Source organism: Lagopus leucura, unplaced genomic scaffold (genome assembly GCF_019238085.1).
Source record: "Lagopus leucura isolate 7727_CA_CO unplaced genomic scaffold, USGS_WTPT01 Super-Scaffold_100001, whole genome shotgun sequence".
In the NCBI taxonomy this organism is placed as follows: domain Eukaryota; kingdom Metazoa; phylum Chordata; class Aves; order Galliformes; family Phasianidae; genus Lagopus; species Lagopus leucura.
Window position 1 is genome coordinate 96,108,524 of NW_024962262.1, and position 24,368 is coordinate 96,132,891.

Consider the following 24,368-nt stretch of genomic DNA (forward strand, 5'->3'; position numbering starts at 1 on the left):
TTCTAAAGTGATGAAAGGAGCACAAGGCTATCAGGATATTGAACAGAGCCTTTAAGAAAAAAAAAAAGAAAAAAAAAAGAGAGAAAAAAGTTTAAGAAGTATATGCAGCCAAATCTAGGGGCAGAGATGCTTCTTGCACCATTTTCTATTAACATCGTTCCACAAAATCTTTCCATGAAAGACATTTTTATTTGTTTTGATTGCAAAACTTACCAAGTTTGTTTTGCTCTTGTTCGCAATACAGTTAATGTACTGAGTCCATCTAACCCAAATAAATAACAGATAAATCAGCAAAACCTTCGGGGCAAAATATCCTCTCTCCCCCCCCTACACTGATGAACTCTTGGTGCATCTTGTCCCTGCAAGAACTTCTCTAGACAGCTGAGAGTCATGTCTTAAAGAATGCTTTTAAAGCTTCCTAATCTGAAAGGTAAAAAGACTTTTGCCATGATCCCCACCCTAGACACTAGCAGAAAATGATTGCTAGGGATGAAAGGATGAAATGAGGATTTATACCGTTTCCAAAGTGAGTATGATACATTGCATGGTCCATTCTCTCACTGGGCTAGCTTTGTACAGGCATTAAGTTCTAACAGAACACACTGTGTTTCGTAACGAGGAAAATCATAGAACCATAGAATCACAGTATGGGTTGGAAGGGAATTAAAAATCACCTAGTTCCAATTCTCTACTGTGGGCAGGGACACATTCAACTTGATCAGGGCCCCGTCCAACATGGCCCTGAACAGCTCCACATCCACAGATTCTACTGGCAGTCTGTGCGAGAGCCTCAGCACTCTCTGAGTAAAGAATTTACTCCTAATATCTCATCTAAAATATTAACAACTGTTCCGAGGAGAGAGCAAGGAGCATCCATGTGTCCACCTCTCCAAAGAGTCTCTGCCACAGGCGCTGTGCCCATGCTGAGAACCTCTCCACATTGCTGGACTTCAACAATTGCTCCCTGCAGGTGTCAAGGACCACCTGCCTGAACCAGTTTTAACAGCAAAACAAGCATACAGAGGTTTTGTGATGGGAGAAAAGAATCTGATGCATTTGTGACAGCCACCTTGCAAGTATTCTTTCTGGCATCATCTCTGAGGGACTCCTGTAAGTAAAATAAAACAAAACAAAACAAAACATGACGGTATTGACTGTATTCGCAGGGAATTGTTGACAGTGTAGGACACAAACTGCAATAAATCTAAACTGAAGAGTTAGACGTGCCAAAAAAATAAAAAAATCTATTTTGAAGAACAAGAAGGAGTTAACCTTGCAAAAAAAAAATTATAAAAGAAAAAAAGAGGTTGTAGTTAAGTCAGGACATTGTTGGATATAGCAAAAACATATTAGCTTTTTTTTCCCAATATACTCAACACCAAGCATGTGTCAGGGAATAAAAATAATGAAAACTCAAAATAAATTTAATGTAGAGCTCTCATTGTTGTTGCTGCTGTTTTTAACTCCACTGTTCTCATGTTTAACCTTTTCTCTAAAATAACAACCTTGGTTTTAAGAAAGGTAAGGCACAGATCTATATAGTGATAGGACTCAAACAGGTTAGGTATAAATATTAAAGTTTTCTTAAGTTATGAAATGAAATCCTGTTTGGTAAAACTGATTATTAGCATCCCATTCCACAAGCTGCTTGAACCATCACTTTTGCCTATTCTGTCTACGAATTTGTGGAAGCAGAGTTTTCCTACATGGGTTGAATGCCTAAAGTCTGATCAAGTCAAGCCACCCTCTCCCCTACAAATGTAAATCAAATTTTGTATTTTGCAAAAAACAGAGTTCCACAATTCTGGTTGCTATTCGATTGCACATAAATAACTAAACTTTTAGCAGCAGGTATTGCCATGGTTTTTCATCTTGTTTAATTAGTGATTACTCAGAAAATAATTAAGTATGCATTGGACCATTCAGAAAGAATAGTGCCTTGTTACAAGTACGTGTAAGCCTACAAATTGAAGCTGGGAACTTGAGACTTGGGAAGCCAGAAAGAACCTAGTGGTATAAAAAGAAATTTCTTGATAATTGAAAAGCATGAAAACACCTTTAAGAGTGAATTCTACTTGTCTACCACTAAAAGTTTTCATGTTTTGTAAACTGTTTCAAATAAGTCTTCCACTGTAATTAGGGCAGACAAAAAACTTACAGAATAAGCCTCTGAGAAGAATGGCACAAGCAATTTTCTTTCAAAGACATATGACCATTCTTCTGATTAAGTTATACACTGAAATCATACTCATCACATACATATCTTCTAAGCATTTTATAAAGGGTTGAAAGCTATTAGGGACACCTGGATGAAGGATTGTCAAGATAAGGCGGGTTAGTCACCTCCACTTTATACAACCATGTCATAAAATGCAACTGATAAGTTGATTCAGCTCCATCTTTTCAACTACAGAGTTTTCAAGGCCCTGGTATTCCTATAAGGCAGAATCCTCTGACAATTAGGGTCTTCTTCTGATCAACAGCTAGCATTTATTTACAGTTAGTGCTTGCAATTTGGTCTTTGTGGCAACACTGGCCAGAAGTGGCTTTGATAACCTCTCCAAATTATTTCAATACCTTCTGCCTTTGCATTTAAATCCACCTTATCAACATAGCAAAATAATTTGAGAAAACTTCTGTAGGACACAATAAAGCAACTATCTCCAATAATCCCTATAACAATTGTACTGAGACAGAAATGGAGGCAGAAGTTTTAGTTGCCCAGAGCTGAAGAGTTGGTTTCAGAACCAGGCAGAGAATTCAGGTGTTCTCATACCCCTTTGAAGATCTATATACTGCTCAGCAATTTTCTGAAATGTATCCTATACAATATACTTACAACACGTCATACTTACATAAGATATTTATACAGCGTAAAATGTTCCACTTCCTGTTTTCAGAAAGAAAACTTGTCTCAGAAATCATTGTCAAAAGATGTCAGCTTTAACTATTATCTCTTATTCCCGACGTGAGCATAAACTATGCCCACTTTATGACTCCTTTACATTGCCAGGACGACACTTTAAAATAACCACGAATCAAGCCCTATAACTTGTTAATTGACCTTATACACCCTGATGTAATATCAACAAAATTAGCAGCATTACACTAGGGAAGAATCTGTCCAAGAATGTGTACACAGACAAGAACTATTTGTAAAGGGCAAAAGAAAACAAACCCGACACAATACTCGCAACCACAAACAGGTCAGATCCTCAGAGGATCAAGCTATGAATAAATTGGTTGCAATATAGGCACATTTTCCTCCTGAAATGTTATCGAAAAGTATGAAATGTTCTTAGTGCAGTCCCTTGCCTTCTCTCTCTCTCTTTTTTTTTTTTTTTTAAATCCTCCAATTAGCAGGGTTATATATTTTTCATTTACATTTGACTGAAATCAATTAAAAATATCCCGGCTCATCCTTATTAAAGGAATTTCTCATTTCTACGGCTATCAATCACTTAAATGCACTAAAAAAGAATAAGTAAAGTTTAGAGCAACGTAAGATTTTACTCTGCTTCTGCACTTGCTGCTGTTAAGTGAAGAGTGACCGGACACTTCCACTGTATACATTTGAAGTTTGGAGGGGAAAAAAAACAGGAGAAAGAAGGGGAGGGAGAGCACAGCACAGTGCAGAAGCCACGGATGTTCCAGAGCACACTGTGACAGGAAAGTACTCAATAGGAATTCCAGCAGCCAAAAAAAGATCGTAAATAGATCCATTGTCTTCCAGTCTGAAGCCCTTAAAAAGGCTCGAAATTAAAGCCTGTGCTGCAGGCACCCAGTTGCTCCTTCCTTTCACTGGGATTTGCAGGTCTTAATGCAATCTGTCGGGAGGAAAAACAGTGGAGCCTTACAGTCCGGAGAGGTAGCAAAAGCGAAAGGCAGGCGAGAGTTACATAACTGGCTTTTTACATAAATATTGCAGCGAGAGTATTTTGCTTTTCAGAAAGGGAAAAAAAAAAAGATATTAAAAGACACAAGAGAATTCAGTCCAACCTCCCGTACTCGGTGTCCCTTTTTCGCTTTGTAACATGCAGGCGAGCAGTTCAAGGGAGGTTTTTCTTTTCCTTTTTCTGCTGAGGCTAAACAAATAACCAATTCAGCCTTAAACGTTTTGTAATAGTTTTTCTCGTATTACCTGAGAAGTGCACCACATCATGGAAGATGGAAGAAAGCCTTATTCTAATGCATGAGCAAGTACGGCTTGCTTATCTGCAGCACAGGGCACTGAAAATGACCATGGATGTTAAACAAACTCCTTTCGGTAAAGCCTGAGAAAAGGGAAAAAAAACTGCAAGGCTCCCCATCTGTTATTTCCCTTTTTTTTTTTTTTTGGCTGTAGAAAAGCAAAATTATGCAAGAGCTTTTGAATGTAAAGCCTGTGTGAGCTTTTTCCCTTTTTGTCTCAGTGTACACGGTATGCGATATTGCGTAACGGAGCCCCGAGTGGGCGGTCAGCAGTTACTATTGATTTACACTGCTCCATACAATGCATTCAGAGCTCGGCGAGAGCTGCGCACGGAGGAAGGCAGAGGAGTGAGGTGGGGATCTGAGGTATGTGTGAACAGTGGCCCTGTGGAAAGAGGGGAGCAAAACATTCAGGATCAGAATTCTGCTTTTCTGAACCAAGCACGTTTTCCCTCCTCTGTGTTTTCGTGCCCTCCGCCAGGCCTTCAGCAAAGCAGATGTTCAGCTACCAGTCCCACCAGTCAGAAGAAGTGGGGCTTCCCTCCCACACCGACCACTTAAATCTCATTATAAACTCCAGAAAAATGTTACTGATGTCATTGTGGCACTCCAGTATAAAGATGCAAAGGAAACTCATTTTCAGCCATGAGGGTTATTGTTAAGAAAAATATTCCTTTAGCAATACTTCAGATCAACTTTCGACTCACTCCTTCAGAATCTGCTGTACTGTAGGACTACTTAAGCTAAAGGCACGATAGACACTATGGGCTATAAAGCCTGGCATTTTTCAAGATGTTAGGGTAACATGGTAATATGGGAACTGGAGAACAGAAACAAGAGACGCAGTCTGCTTTGCTCATCCATTAGGACTGCCAAAATACTTCTGTTATTTTCTCTTGCAGGCAAACACACACCTGGAGTCCACGACTTAGACACTGGCATGACCCTAACTCTATAAAAAGAAGCATATTGATTCAGTAGGCTGAAATTTTCCCATTCCCACTGCTGAATGCCCATCACATTGCCGAATCCTTTGTCTCCAACACAAGACATGGGTTTCCAAATTCTACCTGTTCCTACTTGACTCTGGGTCCTACAAAGCACTCTGCCATCACCAGGGTGGCACAACTCTGAACCACTGGGCACCAGTTTCTTTATTCACATACTGGGCTGGGGATTTTGCTAATAATGTCAACGTGAATGTAGAGGGTGTTAATAAAATCTCTAAAGCATACTGACAAAGACTGACAGTAGCAGGCTTATTGCAAGCCATGACAGACATCTAGCCTAGTGTCAAAAAAAAAAAAAAAAAAAGAAAAAAAAAGGAGGATGCTGATTACAAAAACCAAACATCCAAAACCGGAATGTACAAAGCCCATAACTACCAATGCCCTTAAGGCTTCATTTGCATTATCTTTGCTGGAAGACATGCATTTCACATGTTGTTCTCTTCCAGCTCCATATAATGGACAGCATGCTTTTCTTTACAGGTCAAGCAAACAGAAAGCCCACATCATTATAAAAAAGATAGATCCTATTTTAGGGAAATTTAACAGCTATACAAAGTCTCTGATTGTTCTGTTGATCTTTTTTTTCAGATTCACATCTTCTAACATTAACTATGATACTACCAGCCGGCATGCATTCAGAATCTCTGTTGGGATTTTAGGTTAGAGAGAAAAGGAAAACAGTAATTCACTGTCTTACACATGCTTATTCATTTTGTTTGCACAAAACTGAAACTGCATTGAAATAACCCCAGAAGTGTTTTATACACAAAATCATGTGTGGCCTAACTAGTCTGATTTTTCTTAAAATTAAACTGACTCTTAGAGAAAAAGGAACAGGATGGAGAAAGCTGGGCATGCATTCTCAACTTAGCCCTCTTTAGTGATCGGTCAGGCCAACAAAAAATGAGTCCAAGTACTTTCTCCTCTGTTGACGATGAGAATACTGGGATAAAGAAATGAGACACAGAAGTCTACCACAAACTCTACCTCTACCTGACTGTATTGGTGTCCAAAGAAATTATGCTTAACGATCAAACTGTAAGTGACGCTATAGAAGATGAGTGTCTCAGGAAGACTGACCCATAGAACAAACATTAAAAAAAAAAGAAGAAGAAAAAAAATCAAAACAATCCCAAGTTCTTTAAAGCATGTGAAGAGGACATTCTCAGCACCAGTTAATACACTTTAAGTTAGTCCACAGAATGTTGTACGTCCTCATCCTATTGGATGCAGAGCAGAAGCATAAAATGTATTAACCTCATGAAACAATATGTAAGAGAGGTTCGTAGAGAAAATAGAGAACTTTCAGGAATGGCAAAGCAAGCTCTCATGACAATAAGAGCAGTTCCAACAGGGCTATGTTTACTTTACCAACATCCAGAGGAGATACGTATTTAAACACTAGTTTGAACATTAGGTTATAAGCAATAGTACTGTACAGAAAAGCTTCAAAGAGAGATCCAAATCCCCTAAAAATGTGGGGACACAAATTATGGAGTTCAGTTCTCATGAATGTTGTACTTGAGAGGCTGTCAACTGGAGCTGACAGAAGTTTCCATTAAAATCAGCTTGCCTTCAATCATTCAAAAAATGTTGGAAACTGCTGTGCAAATTTTCTATTTTTAATGTTTACCTCATATGCAATTTCATGAGATCTTGAATAAACAAAAGTTCATCTGTTTTGCACATAGGGAACATGAAAAAAAAAAAGAACATCTAGAGACTGAAAAGAATTGGAAATAAAGAAAGGATTAAACTATCTATTGTAAAAAGCATTAAAAATGAAAAGTATGGATAGACTCAAAGCTTAAAAAGTGAATACTGGCTAGTTTCATGTTTCAAGAAAAAAAGTTTTATAAGCTTTAAAAATCCACTCAATTATGAAATTCTACCAAATATTTTAGCAAGGGCATCATGGAGAAATACTTAGGCCAGAAAATCCTAAAATAAATGTCAGCAGTACTAACTGCTGCTCTTTTTTGCATCATGGTATGTTACTGCTTTTCATTTCTGATGCATGTTCTTCCCACAACACATGTGCAAAGTAGTCTTATTTTTCACTACAACAGGTAAGTTTGTGGTTTGGAGCTTGGGATTTTTTTGTTGTTAGTTTTTGATTAGAGAAAAACATTAACTGTAGATACTATTTGCATGTATCAAAGATTCTATAGCTGTGCATTTGCTAAAAAGCAACATGACTTCTCAGAAAAGACTATCATAAGGGAGACACTAAGGTTATAAACAAGTTATCACTCTAGAATTTCATGATTTTGTATGTAAGCTTAATGTTTTTCAATGCAGTTTCCATCTTTTTAATGACTGTAGGAGGAGAAAAGCATAGTGCTAGGTTGCCATGGACTTTTAATGGCAAAATGAATAATGAAAAAATATTAAAATGATAGAGACAAAAAATAAACACATTAGAGATGCCTGCTAACTCTTCTTGCTAGTTAAATAATCAATAAACCTTTTGCAGGCCTCTTGCAACATGTATTTCCTTGCAGTGAAAGAAATATGTTTTTCCTGGCAATTTACTTTGATTTTTTTTCCCCATAGGCTGCTGTTTCACATGAACCTCTTGGATTCCACCATTTTGGAAATGACCATGACACAGCAGAAGTTACTTAATTTTCCCCACCTCCCAACCAGCCAACCAAACATGTGTAATGATATATTTCCTAATGGTTCCTGCAGACTGACATATTTTTGAGATGGTTTTAGTCAAAATGAATGGCAGTAAAATTGGCAAAGACTCAGAAAATAAAATCCAAGGAGACTAGCAAAGAGTAGAGTCAGAAAAAAGGTCTCTGGATATTATTGTCGTGTCTGCCAAAACCAAAATAAGTGAGGTTATGTCAGTGTTTCCATAATAAACCTCATTTTTCAAGACTCTGTAACTCGGCTACAATTATCTGATCCAGACTGAAATCAACACATACAAGGACTTAGATCACGTAGAAATTTATTTCTACATAAAAATATTTATATAAATATGTAGATATATCTAAGTTATTTTTTCTATTGCAAACACAATATAGCATTATAAATTAATCTGGTGAGGAATTATCAATTTAATGTATCAGAATTAGAAAGAGAAGGGAGGAGGAACGCAGAAGACAAAATATAGAAATCCCTGTGATATGGGGGATATATATGATGCTCTGGGATAGAAAAACTTTCATAGCAGATATTCCCTACAAGATTTTGAAAAGACCATATTTCTATAGTAACTGGGGGCTCAATGTAGCCCTTATCCAAAAAACCTTAATATTTGTTTCGGTCCCTAGAATCAAAGCCCTATTTTGAAGCTACTCTGGATGCTATAATATGTATTAGAATAGGAATAGACTGGGAGGGGCTCAAAAGAGTTTATGGAATAGGCAGTAGTGCTTGTTAACTTTTAAAGTACTGCACTTCATTATGTTAGCTCACCTCTCAAATATCACTCTACAGGTTTGATGCTAGGGGAGTCTGAGTAACTCAGGAATGTTCAGACCAACAGCAGGTTGCGTGTCTGAGGATCTGTGACTGCTTCTGCCATGGGCCCTACTAGCAACAGCACCTGAACAAAGCCAGCATGCTTTACAAAACTCTTCTACTAGCTCAAGGAAATGCAAAAGTGCCAATGTCTCCTGTGGCAGATACAAATTTCCCCAGTGGTTCTCACTATTCATACCTATAAAATTTCTGACTCCTCCTTGAGCTTAATTCATGTATCTCAACAGATAGAGCAAAAAATTAGCACCTTCACAGGGTACTTCACATGACACAAAAATGAAATTCTTTTTAAAAGCACCTAAGTGATTTTAAATTGGGGTCTAACCCAGATATCTGAATGTTGATATATACCCGGAAGAGCTTATTTTAAGGTATAGAAATAAAAAAAGATGAGTAAGAAGTGGCTTGCAGCAACCCATGTAAAAAGTTCAGGACCAGAACCTAGATGCTCTGAGCTGCCTCTTTTAGAATTACACAAATAAGACACCAAGCCTTCCACCACTTGACATTTTAATTTTCTGACTTTGGTCATGTTTTATCTCACTGAATATTGTTTGCCTGAGTGTGTGCATATATAAGTGTGTGGTGGCATTTACCTTTCTTCTGCTTTGCACTGTGTTCTTTGGAATACAGAAACTTGTCAATCCACATCAGCTAATTGTGTATTTTGAAAACAAATAAATTAAAAATAAGGGGATTGTTTGTGGCGCAGTGCAAAACAGCAATAGCATTTTGTACAGTTATATTCTTATTTTTTCTTTCCGTTGTACGAGGAGATATTAAACACCTTGTTCCATGAGTAGTTTCAATGAAATCATGAGACCTCTTAACAAAACAGGATACTATTCAGTTACCTAACCCTGTGACATAACTTCTACCCATTCCACTCACAAACGGTGAAACAAGTACACAAATTGGGTAAGATTCCACACTAAGCAAGAAGCAGAGTTGGAAACAGAATGCCTGACTCTTGGCAGCTGATTAATCTGATCACTCTCATCAAATTGTTGCAGAATTAAAACAAAAAATAATTGACTTTCCAGGCCATCCTGAATAACTACAGTGCTTTCTTTATATCTAGTAAGTTTAAAACCTTTTTGACTCTAACTAATTATGCCATAGCTGTGGATTGGCCAAAGTGAAACTGCTACAAGAGAGAAAAAATATAAGAACTGACATCAGAGGTTTGCAAAAAGAAGGATTTGATACATATATAAACTCATACACACTCACATTGTTTCTTGAAGTTAATTTTGTCACAAACTTAAATGTTTTCCCCATACTCTGCCTCTCAAAATCACTTGAAGAGACTGTAGGACCTGAAGCAAAGAAAATGTGTACAGCAGCAGAAGCAGAAAGTTCACAAACACAGTGCACAAGGTTTACTGTAAAAACAGAAACTAGTGGTAGCAGTTTCTCAGTCTGTGGGTCTGGATTTTTATGTTTATTTGCTTATTTTAAGGTAATATTAGAAACATTACGCAGCCTTCATTCTCTGTTCTCAGCTCTGGTAAAAATTATATGATAAATTGTATTAAGCAAATAAGTGAAGATGGTAAATCTTCCATCTTAATTACTGCTCATATTGAAAAGTTTTCTTACCTTTTCACTACATTTGCTGAAAGCCAACAGTGTCATCCCTTCAGTAATTTCAATGTCAGCAACTCGTTCGTTACACGAACGAAAGTAATAATGAAAGTGTGCCGATCCGCTTGCCTTCACTCTATATTGTGCCTATATTTATAGGCTTATGCTTCTATTTGAATCTATATTTATCTGCCTTATCTGCCTACAGTGCATCTGTTTCTCAAACACACAGACATATATACACGCACACATGTGCGTGCACACAAATATACAGACATATAAACACACATACGGGTATAACCAAAAATATGCATACTTACAGTAGGCTTCTGTTCAACAGTAAGGTTTGTATAAATATAAACATATGCGGCATACACAACATAAATGAAGACAGATACACAACGAAAATCAAACAATTACATGAATACGCCTGGCTGGCTGTAGGAAGGTTTGTGATTCAGTGGGCTGCCTAAAGAGGACTGTGTACAATTAGTTTCTCTTACATTCCTCTTTTGCCGTAGCTTCGCAGGCAGCAACAAATTTGACTGTTATTTTGCCTGGAGTTTTTCCGTGTAAGCTTGCTTGGCACAGCTGTGCAATCACTGCCAGCCTGTCTGCAGCCTGGTTCCCTGATGGTACCACTAGCAGCTTCCCTCAGGCTATTCATTAAAAAGGCCAGGGCTGAGCCACCTTGTGCCAGTTCAGGAGACAAATCCCTAAAGGGAACAAACAAGGTGCGACTCCAGATCCAGGTCAATCTGGCAATTTTAAGGCCAAGCGTTAGTCGTGCATTTCCCCAGGCTTTAAGAATAAACAGCATTTTCCCACATTACCAAAGGATAAACAGGAGTATTCACCTTCTTGTTAGCAGAACCAGTGTGCCGCCCTTCCCCACGTCACCAGTTAGGCTTCCAGCTGCTCTGTCCTGTCACCACAGTCAGGACAAGGTCTGTCTCAGCCTTTTTTTTTTTCCCTGCTAGCTGGGGTTCTGCTAAGTCTATTAGAACTGCAAAAGAAGCTGACTAAACTTTATGCTGTGATACTAAGGTCTCTGTGATGTTGTAGTGTGATAAAGCCTGCATTAGGCCAGTTATGGAAACAGATTATAGCACGTCTCCACTGGATGCTCTTAACGTCCTAATTCAGTACTTTATTCATTCACATCATATCAGCTCAGAAGGGTGTTGGAGGAGGAGGTTCCACAAGATAACAGCAAAGCTAAGCAACAAAGTCACTTGGGAGGTTTGTGTGTCCTTCTTTGCAGAAGCTGTGTTTCAGCTTTCCAATTGTTCATAAGACAGTGAAAATGAACTGCCGATTCAACACATCACTCATGGGCTCTCTGAAAGGAGTAGGAACCCCTAAACCAAAAACTATTGAGTATATAGGGCAAAGACATAAGGTACAAACAGAAAAAAAATCCATTGGTTACGAAGGGCAGTCAAAAAAGGCAGCCTCACCTATAACCTTCATGCAAGCCTGCAAAACTTCAATACTGGCCATACAACATAGCTCATCTTTTTACAGGAGTGAAAAACTATGTTCAAGTCTAATAAAGTCTACACTGAAATCCAGGTAATAACTGCACAATGATATATTTTTATTTATCTTATTTGCATTATATTTAATGTATTCTATTATTATACATTCACTACGATCATCATGACTTATCATGTTTAACTTAAAATACTTATCATTGATTATAATTGTTGAAATATATTTAACTAATGTATTTAACTATTTATTAAAATCTATTTATATTAACATTATAAATTAACTATAACTTAATGGACAAAGAAATGAATAGGGTATTTTAAAAATCACAGAGAAGTTCTAAAATATCCTTTAACTCACAGTCCAGAAGAACAAAAACACCCTTATGAAGACCTTTTATGCCAAGATTGTGTGGCTATCTAAAAATACTACTTCTGAAACTTCTGAAACAAAGACTTATGGATGGTTGCTCTTTCATTCACTTCAACATCCCAAGAGACTGGACCTGTATTAATTTGATGCTTAATCGGTATTTGATGGTCCAACTGAAGGGGCTTTAAGATAATCAACAGACAAGAAGGCATTTAAATAAAATACATATATATTTTCTATGCAGACAATTATTCCACATATCATCACTTGATTTATTTTTGGTTTTTATATTTCCATTTCTTGATTATTATACTCATATTCACTGTTAAAGTTACTCTTTATCCACTGATGACTTACACAACTATTTTAAAATTATACTAAAAAAAAAATCTCTTAGCTTGCTAATTTTTTTAACTGCACAACATACAGAGTAACATGAGGTCAACAGTACTTGAAAAGTTTATATATCTAGAAATAAAATACAAATTTGAAAAAGAAAATAAGGAATTTTAGGTTCATCTATGTATTATCTGGGCTCCCTCAATCTGGAAGTGCCTATTAAGAAAATACTACCATACTGCTAAAAATAACAGTCTTGTGATGACTGTAATGAGCCTACATTCATGCTATTCTTAGCAGTGTCCATTCACTTTTATTTCTCAGCAGGGTATTTTATAGTTTTAGCATGTTTAAGAGCATCTCCAAAGTGAAAAGTATTATTTAATTCTTGAGGTAACAACACACTGATTACAGAATATAGTTCCTCTTTGAGAAGCTGTGCCCTACATTGTGCCTTTAGACATATAAGAAACTACTTAAGCATTTCTTTGATGCACAAAAGTATAAACTCCTACCTCATTTGTTCGGCATTCTTTGAAATTCTGTAGGTAGAACATAAAAGGGATCTGTTTAATGCAAAATTCCTCCTTCTTGTGACAAAGAGAGTGAATGTTACCAGAGCAGAAGAAATGCATCTACCTTCCTCCATATACAATGCACTGAGAAAATATACGCTGGGACAAACAGCTAATACATCTTATATTGCTTGAAGGAAACAGTTACGTGAACACATAAATACCTCTCAATTCTTGGCACATTGTCTGCCAAACTATTTTAATATCTGACATACATCTACCCCTTCTTAGGACTCCTTCTATTAGATTTACTCATATACTACATAATTTCTTGAAGAAGATTTAAGGGTATGTAAAATTCAAACTAGATAAAGTAACCCTTTACTTTCAAATAAATTAAAATATAAAAACATAAGGCCTATCTTTGCCTCAAGAAAACAGTCATGTTGCTTTATGCTCTTGCAACCGAATGGATATATAACTCAATCTTATATTAGTATAACTATATCCATGCATAAAGTTGATCTAGTATAATTACTTCATTAAAAACATCAATCTATTTAATCAGAACAATTACATTAGTGTAAAATCTATGCACATACTAAGCTTTAGTTGATGTCTGAAACCACGTAAGACAAAGTGGTAAATACATGTTCCTGACTAATCTCAACAAAGCTGAAGCTGCCCCAAACGTGTTTGACGTGAAGCAGGACACATAAGCCATGCACGAACAAGTAGAATCAGAATTTCAGAGACCAACAATGCTTATCTGAAGGTTAAAAAAAAAAAAAGAAAATAATTGTTTGATTTCTCAACAGGCAAATAGTGAGGAAAAGTTATAAAACTGAATTATTTTGCCTAGTGAGACAAACTCAAAGAATGACATGCATGCAGCAAACCGACCGAGTCTGATGAGCAGCTCATCTTAGAAGAGGCTGAAAGCTCATCGACAACAGCTGATCAGTAGTGCTTTCTAACAAGAACTGAAATTGAAGACATACAACTACAAACTGGTACCATTATCATCTCTCTGCACAACAGAAGCTCTCCTATATAGCCAACAGCAAATAAAACATGGAAAAAGAGTAGGCAGCATGCTTCCTGAAATGTGCCATTACAGCAGTATCTCAATTTAACCCATAACCACTGCAGAAGTTTGACTTAGAAAATTCAGTAAGAGAAACATTAAAGTTGTTCTAAAATTTGAAGGCTGCAGGAGTGCCTCCCTAGCTTAGCACAACACAGAGTTTTTTCTTTCTTGAACCCCACATACTACAAATGATTTAAGAACAAAATAAGCTCTTGAAACTGAAATATCAACAGAAGAATTTCAAAATTTTATAAAGGGCCTTCCCAAATGGCAATGCTACAGGGTTTAAGCACTGAGTTTGATGTATCTTTTCAGGAGCTTCTAGGTTTTTTATTACATTCAAGTATTTCTGTGATTCTTTGAACACAGAAAATCACCTTATTCCTCTTCAGAAGCCAGCAGAAAAAGGATCTTGAAATAAAAGGAAAAAAAAAATGTTTAGCTCTGTAGATTATCTTCACAAAAATAATGAAAGACATCAACAAACAGAATACTGGCAAAAACCTTAGGAAACTATTGAATTGTATCACTATTAACTTAAAAATGATCATCCCAGCTTTCCTGGAGAAATGTTACAAATCACTCGCTCCTTTCACAATGAAGAAACAGTACCTTGCTCCCTGCAGTAAGCACTGAAAAGACACTGAGAAGGGATTTTGTGGATAATAATCTTGAGGAATTACCTTAAAGACTGAAGGGGAACCATACTCATGTAGAAAATACCTGATGTGGGGAAGGGAAGCAAGGCCTTTCTCCGTGCCTTCCAGAGAAAGGACAACAGAAGACAGGCAGAAATTGAAATGCAAGAAATTCATTTTGAATACAAGAAAAAACTTTTGACTGTCAGGATAGTCAAACACTGGACAGCTGCTCAAAGAGACTGTGGAATCTCCATCCTCAGAGATATCCAGAACTTATTTAGACAAGCACTGAGCAACATGATCTTTGTGTTGCTGCTTTGAGCAGGAGAATTAGAGTAAATAATCAACAGTGATCCCTTCCAACGTCGATGATTCTATCAAATTTTCTTATCAGATATTAATTCAGAAGTTACATTGAAATGTACTGAAATATTTCCCCATGTACAACTTTATTTGACTTGGTCCTGCTCAGACAAAAAAAGCTTGCCTTTACGTCCTGAAAAATTAACAGGTAGAAGATTCAGCATGCACGGAAACATAATGTGAGGAATGAAGGTTACATCCTTTATCACATACTTTATGAAAACTGCTGGAGACAGATAGTCAGGTTACCATAATCTATACATCATCAGTTCTCCCTATCTTGACATGTCACCTTCCTCTACATTCCTGAAATCAAATCTTCATTCTGCATTTCAACAAAGCCTAACCACTCCTTCATCCATCTGGTGGAAATAACTCTGGGAAGGAAGTAATTCTGGGAAGGCCTTCTATACTATTCCACCAGATATATTTTTCTAGGCTAACAGACTCTTCTGAAAGTCTAATACATGAATGAAGACATCCTACCCAACTGACTTACATCCTTAATACTAATATGAAGGTTCCCATACCTTCCCTCACTTTAATTTCTGAAATGCGGTAATTTACAAGCTAAAATAGAAATAAAATTCTTAAATATTGTTCAATTATTTCCCTTTGTTTGGTCCAAAAAAACCCAAAAAACAAAAAACAAAACAAAACAAAAAAAAAACAACTCTAGAGAAAGACACAGTAAATTCAGCACAGAAAGCAATGAAGCAATAGTCATTCTATTCAGGCTTCAAAGCCTAGAAACTAGAAATCTTAGGTAGAACATCTAATTCTATACGGCTTCAATTGGATGCATATAGAGCTACCTATACCCTTAAGAATTAAAACTAGTCATGGATGACAAAGCAATGGACAGGAACATGACAAAATCCAGTTTCATTTCTCACTCGTGACCTCTGGTCCTCATATTTCTGAGATAACAAATCTGATTTCAGAAATATGGGGAAATCTATTAATGGGTAAATGCAACAGCAGTATCAGAATCTTCCCAGGCTTTTAACTAGAATTCAGTGCTACTGAATTTTCATCTGTTCAGGATTATAATTAATTTGCCTTCTTGAGATTTCTCTAAGTATATACAAGTAAGAATCTTTTTCGATATGATTGCTAAAAGATAGGGTCTACAACAATTGATTAGAAGAAATATTTGAATAACAGTGTAATTCAAAAGAGTTTTCATTATTACTGTCCAATTCTGTGTTAAGAAGAATTTCATTTGGACTGTCTATCTTCTACTCTCAGCTCAGAACCTTTAAACTTCTTACATGGGCAGGTGATCATACTGATACCATGACCAGAAGATAATCAATAAAAGATTCAATAAACAGCTTACTAACTTTTAGAAAGGACTGAGTTTAACAAACTGATGTTTATAGCCTACAGATCCACTTGTGATATGCTTACAAAATGTATAATATGTACTAACCATATAAAAATATTCTTAAAATATTGATAGATCATGTATTAGTTTTTATGAACTGCTTATGAAGTGTATTATGAACATAAATGTAGCTGGATAACCCATGCAAGATACAACTTGCTAGCAAGCTACTATTTACAGCACCCGTAAACACACGTAATACTTCATTGTGAAAAGACTTGAGTAATAGTATTCTGTCTTCACAAGGATGAATCCTTCACAGCCCTCAGCTGCTGATCCAAATCTTATCTTCCCTGCCTGCACAGTACCTGCAGATATCTCAGGCATCCAGGAAAACTGACTAGATTGCACTCATAGTGACATACGGACTGCCTACTCCTACAGTATAAGTAGGGAGCTGAATCCTGTCAGATATTTAACAACTTGTAGGAAATTCCACTGAGTCTTCCATGGAGTGGGTATGTAAGGGAATTTTCTAGTTTCCTTTGAAAACTTCACACTAATAAAAAAAGAATGGATTATTACTATAAATGCATGCAGGTTTTATCCATGTAACAATTATAATATTGACAGTATTTCTGACTTCATGCGTAGTCATAAATTATGTATTCTGCTGTTAAATCAGTAAAAATCCTTTAATGTCAGTCAAATGACCTCAAATCTCTTTGAAAGCAGAATCTGGTCTTGAATGTCACATGAGTGAGAACATAACAAAACGGAAATCTCTTGTGAGAAGGCAGCGCAGAATTTCATGGCACATTAATGAATCTTTTCTGACTGTGGTAAGGCTTTCACTTCACTGACACATGCTAAATAGCACAGACAACCACCAGTCCTTACGGTCTGCTTTACAAAAGAAGTTCCCTGCTAACAATAAATGTCCATCCAAGAAGTTAAATACTATCAGGAAGTTCACTGGAGGAAAAGAAGCACACTAGATGTTATCTACTGAACATTTTTTTTCTTCTTTTCAATAGGTGTATATCTTTAATTATGTAATTTTAACAACACTGAAACAAGAAGATAACTTCAGTGATTTGATTCCTGGGTCACATTTCTACATTAATCAAAATTCTACTTTATTATTAGCATCATAAATTGGCTGTTTTCAGGAGAAAGTATCAAGACTGTCAGTTTCCATCAAAGCGTCTATCTTTGTAAATCTATGATGAGAACAGGATTTTTTTATTATTTACCTCTAATTCTGTCTTTGGTAGCCAAGTAAAGTACACTATCTCAAATGCAAGCACAATTTCCTATCTGCCAACTGAAGGATTGTGCTGCAGTTCTACAGATTTTCCCAGAGGCACAACCAGAAGGCATGACTTTGTAGTGTGACGGTTATGTCCATGAAAACACAGATAAGGTGTCTGGGTTGGAAACTTTGTCAGGTGAACACACCGCCAGACGTCAGGTCTGACTACGTCAGAGTAGTACATCAGAAACATTTTAAGGTTCTGATGGGAGGATAAGTGAATATAAAAACATGTTGCAGAGTGCAGGAAATATCTAAGGGCATCACAGAAAAGCTGTAGCGAGTGATTATATAGGCTCATGGGGATATCAGCAGTTATGAAAAGGACATTGCCAGCCACAACTGAAAAGCAAAGAACAAAGCCAACAATATGGTATTAATCACATGCCCTGTCTGCATATGATGCCAAACTATTCAAAGCACAGAATGTTCTTTATTCACCTCACTTCATATTGCTGAATGAATATAGCGTTTATGAAAATGAGAGATTAAAAACATTGATATTAACCAACCTTTGGGCCAAATCCTACTTATCTTATTGATGCAAATAGTTCCACTGATTTTAATAGAAGTAATTAGCATGGACTTCAATAGAGTTACTCACGGAATTAGGAGGGCAGGATGTGGCTCACTGCATAAGCAAGCTTCCCTTACCACCATGAATGGTGCCAACTCATCATTTCTGACACAACAGGCTCCCAGCTTTTCCAGTAATGGATCCCTTGAAGAGCAGAGACCTCTGTACATGCTAAATTCTGCAGCACTCTTGACACAAGTACAATAAAAACTTGAATGAAATGACCAATTTTCTTTTTACCTCTTTGGAAGCAGTAGACAGAACCCGCACAGCCAGGACTTCATAGCAGTTTAATTGCACATTCCTCCAATTCCTTGTGAATGAAACACTGAGGTGGGGTTGGAATTAAGCTTCTGCAAGGACTGCCCATCCTCAGACAATTATCATATACTTGAAGAGGATAGTACAAACTGAACTGAATAAAGGTAAGTCTCCTGGGTACAACAGTGTTTCCAGAAACAGGTTACTAGCAATAGACAGATCAGCTGCAGGAGATTAGACTCAATGCATTGTCCTTACAGATTGAAATGTGTGGTCTCATTTTTGACCACACCTATTTTCTTATCCAGTATATTTCTGGATGATGCCAGAATTAAGAAGATTTGAGAGATAAAAATATAGAATACAACAAACAATATGAGGGAGAAGGAAAATGCATTCTATTTTGATAGCTTGAAAATGATTCTAAAGTTACTGCCTATTAGGGGTTGTATCCCTGTTCTTCAGCCATGCTGCTACAATGCCTCAGAGTTAGGTGCTATTAAACATGTGAGATGGCAAGAGACGCAGGCAAAGCAGAGGAAAGCAGACGTCTGTAACTCTTCTTCAATGTCTTGTATTTGGTAGCAAACAAGGTAAGTTTAGGGCAGTTAAGGCCATTGGAATACACTGTAACACAAGAATGCCTTTCTTCAGTCCCAGCCTTCCACTTGCTATAGCACATTCTGAACGGGTATTTCTAACAGAGCACAATTATTACCTCCTTCTTATTTCATTAAAAAAAAATCATCTCCATCAATCTCAACATTTTATCTCCATCAATCTTGCTTTGTGGGCTGCTGAAGTAAGAACCAGTTTCAAAATGTTCTGCTGCACCCGTTCTCCCTTCTCTCAGTGAGAGGTTATTCACTCACTGCCTTGTGAAACCCTTCACTGGCACTGGAATGTAGTTAAAGGTTGAAAGCTTACACAGATCTATATATTAAGGGAAACAGACTCTGGGCACTTCAAAAAACAATCAAATACAACAAACTTTCCCTGCATGCAGGGCACTATATCAACTAGACTTAGATCCTGTTATTTGCACATTTTCAAAATGATTATTATCTCAAGCACACAGAATAATGGTTAATATTTCAGATTCTAAAATACAGCGGAGCTTCAATTATCCAAATTCAGTGAACCCAGACAAGGTTTTGCCCCTTGTCATTTATTAATTAAATGGTAAATTGCTTCTATTACTAATTATTTCCACAGATCATGAGCATGCAGAGCATTTTGGTTACTCACAAACGCGATTATCGAGCTCTACTCAGTGTGTTTCCCATGCTCTTCAGATAGTTGTGATTCTGATGTACTCTGAAAACCCTTCAAAATATTTTTTACAATGTATTACTGGGAGAGCTCCCAGTGCATCCTCTGGGGTAGAGGGATCCCCAGGACTGTGGGATGCAGCACTTCTGACAAGCCAAAAGACAGGAAAGTGTGTCAACCAATATGTAGAACAAATGTTAAAACATTTCTTGAGCACATTCTGACAACTTCTGATTCCAGCAGTACATTACCTTGAGTAAGTGACTGACTGAATATGATGCCAGCAAGTCAGATATTGTGTTAAACTCTTTTTTACAGTTGATCTCCTTTCAAGGAAGGAGAAGTTTAGCTGAAGATACCTTTAAATGGGAGGGATGTTACAAAGGATGTGAGTGGTTCCAACTATAGTAAGCTTAAAAAGAATATGTGAGAGATTGTAATGCTCCAGACATTGTGTGTTGCACTTTGTAATAATGACTAAGTAAAATGCACAGTGCTATGAATTAAAGAAAGTGTATATAAATAAAATGGAAAAAAAAAAAAAGAAAAAAGAAAAAAGAAAAAAAGAAATACTGTGTTTTTTAATTCCATGCCCAAAAAGAAGGGATAAGAATTATACTATGCAACATCCATCAAACGTTGACAATGACCATGAAATGTAAAAAGGAAGATTTGAGAAGCAGCAGCTAGTTAGAAAAGCTATGAAAGAAGGAACGAGTTTAATTCAGTGCTAAGAACACTAAACCTACTTCAGTTTGCATATTAAAGCACCATCTTGCTATTAAGGTCACAATGCAAGTAAAATCATTTACCTATACGACTGAAAAAATAACAGCAAAATCCACTATGGCAGTATGTAATTTCAGAAAAAAAATAAATCTATTCAAAGTAAGGAATGTAGTAAAAGAGAAATTGAAAAGAAGTTAGAAGAAAAATGCTTTAAGATGTTACAAGATGTGTTATCAGAGATTCAGGTCTCTTACATGTAACAGGAAAGCCTTACCTTAGAATAGCTGTAATAATCCTGACCCCCAGTTGTCTGCCTCAATCATTTTGAGGAAAGTCTCAGCAGTTTGTCTGGCAGGCACAACAAATTACAGCCTGAGGTACTAAAGAAATCCAGAAACAGTTTTGATTTACCTGACTATGCTAGGTTGTAAACTGTCATAATTTGATTGCCACTTGAGATGAAAATACTTTGCAAGGGGGCAAAAATCTCCAGGAGAGAATCATGATACATCTTTAGATGCAGGAACTTTTAAAGTTGCCCTATGGTAATGCATTTATGCTCATTAGTCTGAACTCACAAAACAAATACATAATCACCTGTGAAAGAACATCTTTAATAGGATTTTTTTTAAAAATGAGTCTAACAGAAGGGTTTATTAGAAGTAAAAAGCTACTATCCAAAGAGGGGAAGTAATATTTAATGAATAAATAGTGCTTTTTAAAATTATTATTTTTTAATAAAGCTTTAGTAGAACAACTCAGGCCCAAGAAGATACTGAAGAAACCATTAACAACTTTCCCAAATGCCCTGCACATGATCTGTAAGGCCAACGATGAGGTGAAAAATATTTTCACAAAACAAAAGCTCAAATTTTCTGGACTTGTGTTCATTATGGAAAAGTTTATAAAGGCTTGCAAGTAAAACCCTTTCTCTGAAAAGTCTGAGAAAATATGCAACAGAAAGAAAAAATGGTTCCAATCTAACAGTTATAAAGAAAATCATACGTGAAAGAACTTAGCCAGTAACTCCTGCACAAAATTGAGGTGGGTTCTAAAAGAATAGAAAGTGATTTAATGCCAATTTTAAAAAAGCGTTTTAGGAAGACCCACATAGTTCAGAAAGTCTATAAACTACAACACAGAAACAGTAAAAAACATAATAAATAACACACATTTGGGCAGATAAAAGAAAGGGAAGATACAACATTAGCTTTTTGCAGAGAAAAGTCCTGTTTCACAAATTTACAGAGTTTTCAGGAGGATCCAATGGGCACATCTGCAAGAGATTCAAGTAGTGGTATTTGCTAAAAAAAGAAAAGCAAAAACAATTGAAAAGCCTTGCAAAAGACAAAAGACTCTAAAAGAGAGATACCATGACACAGGAGAAAAGAGCCTCTCACATTAATAACTGTTTGCACAACAAGTAGAAGCAATAAACTTTCAGTTCTTGCAATGGAAGGCAACTACTATCAGAGTCCCACAACAGTTTGCATTAAGACCTGTTGTGTTCAATATGCTCGTAAATGGCTGGGGAAAGAACAGGACGACTGATACAACCAACTTTGCACTTCATTCAAAAAAATACAGCAAAAGCTAAAACTGAAATGTTGTAGAAAGTCCTGGTAACACTGAGAAGCCACACAACAAAGTGAAAAATGAAAATTAATGCTAATAACACACAGTAACGTCCATGGGGAAAATGACCCCACATATTCATACAACACAGTAGAATCTAAATTAGCTACTACTACATAAAAAAGAAAGTAGGGAATCCTTGTAGGTATGCCTGTGAAAGCACCAGCTCAATACTCAGCATTGATCGCTGAGGTTTAGGATGAGGCTGGGAAATATTGAGACAGAAATAGAAAACAAAACTTAATTGATAATTATGCCCTTCAAATAAATCCATAATAGATTCACATACTGAATACTATATGTAGGCTTGACTTTCTACTGCAAAACAGGATGTAAGCAATCTAAAATAATGGAAAAAAAGTGCAGAAATATCCAAAGTATGGAAAAACTTCTGCACAAAGAAAGATGAAAAAGAATTGGATTCTTTGCCCTGGAAAATAAATTATTTAGGAAAATATAGAGGAGATTTATAAAATCATGACAAATAAGAACAAGGTGAACAGTTAATAACTGCTCCCAAATTCTAATTACATATTCCTAGGAAGCAGTCAAAGAAGTTATCAAGTACCAGGTTCAAGACAAACAAAAGCAAGTGCTTTGTCACACGTTATGTAAATAAATTGTGGAATTCACCGGCATGGTACGTTTTCAATGCCAAAAGTAAAAATGGTTTCTAAAGGAAATTGGACAAAATCTTAACAGAAAGATGTACCAGGGCTTTTAAACACAAAGATCTAAAAGCAGAACACATTACTTTGCACAATGAAAATGAAGGCTCTTCTGCCATTTTCTAAACAGCAGGACGAACCAGTCTGACAAATTTATCAGAGAGCAGCTAAGCTTCAAGATAGCTAATGCATAGATCACAGGGATTCTGGCTTCACAATGAATTTATGGAGCACGTGGATTAGGGTTGCAAGTGATGATTTACAATTGCATTGTCAACTTGCTGGATATTGATTAATATCTTTCCCAGGTACAATTATAGCTAAACTCTCTGTTAAGAACAAAGACCTACGAGTGAAACAGCAAGAGCACTGTTTAGAGAACAAGGTGTTCTTTCAGGAAACTTGTGATACGGATACAACAGGTCTTCCTTGCTGGCTGGTTTTCCAGTTGGTGGAATTCATTCCTAACTTAAAAACCATGTACCTTAATTAGTCACCAGCGATAGCCACTTCGGTTCTAATGGGTATTCAACAGCCACATGATGCAGTGATTTCTCCAGGATCTGCAGTTAATCTACTGCCCCACCCAAAAACATCTTTTAAAAACTAACTTGAAACATTAAGGTCACAGAGGAAAGCACTCAAAAGTAAGAAAATATCAAGATGAAGTCTGTCACAACAACTGCACTGTTACAATACAGTCTTACATGCTACGATTATACATTTTGTGTTCTGTATAATGGGGAGCAACAAGGCATGAGAATAATTCAAATATTCTTTTTTTATCCTCCCTGTTTAGTGTGTGGCCCCAGGCCTTGTTTACTGAGTGGCATCCAAGTCTTTCATGAAATAAGATGCTTTTTGTTTCTGGCTTTTCTGTGGTACTCATCACTGCAGTGTCTGAATATCTCAACCATCTTCGTGAATTGATCCTCACAATGTATCCTTAGATGTCTGGAATGATTATAATTCCTCATTTAAGAAAATTATGAGAGAAATGATGTGACTTCTTTGTGGCCACACAGGAAATCTACATCAAAGACAGGAAAGCAATTTAGATCTTATTCAAAAGACTGCCAAGCATCTATTGAACTCATTCTACAGAAGGAGCACTCTTAAGATTTGTGCTCTTCCAACAGACCTGCAGCTTGTCCACAGCAAAGTTCTTCAATAGGGTAGGGATACCAGGGATGGACCAAGAGGGAAAAGCTGTTCTAGGGGTTAAAAGCTGTGCCATTTGCAAAGCCCTTGGAGGTAGATTATTGGTTTTAGCACTTAGTTTTTACAATGTTTTGCAGAAATTTCTCCTCCTGATTGGTTATCTGTAGTATTCTTACCAACACGAGGTATTTTATATTCTATTTTCTAAAAAGCAGGGGCAGTGGCATGTCTGAGTATAAGATACTAACAACTGACATGTGGATTATTTCTGTAATGTTAAAGATTGCAACTTAGTTATATATATTTATATATAAAAATAT

At 36.6% G+C, this 24,368-nt stretch overlaps 1 long non-coding RNA gene across 2 annotated transcripts in view; it reads right to left on the reverse strand.

The window, feature by feature from the left end:
• The window catches only part of LOC122177261, a 334,853-nt gene that overhangs the window by 117,187 nt on the left and 193,298 nt on the right, over nt 1-24,368 (reverse strand). Inside the window, exons 7-8 of one of the 2 annotated variants that reach the window (XR_006178025.1) lie at nt 2,856-2,890; nt 1,011-1,108 (exon numbers count right to left, since the gene is read on the reverse strand). The exons of the other annotated variant lie outside the window; for it this stretch is intronic. This is a non-coding gene — a long non-coding RNA (uncharacterized LOC122177261). Of the gene's footprint in view, nt 1-1,010; nt 1,109-2,855; nt 2,891-24,368 lie in introns of those variants that run through there. 2 annotated transcript variants of the gene reach the window in all.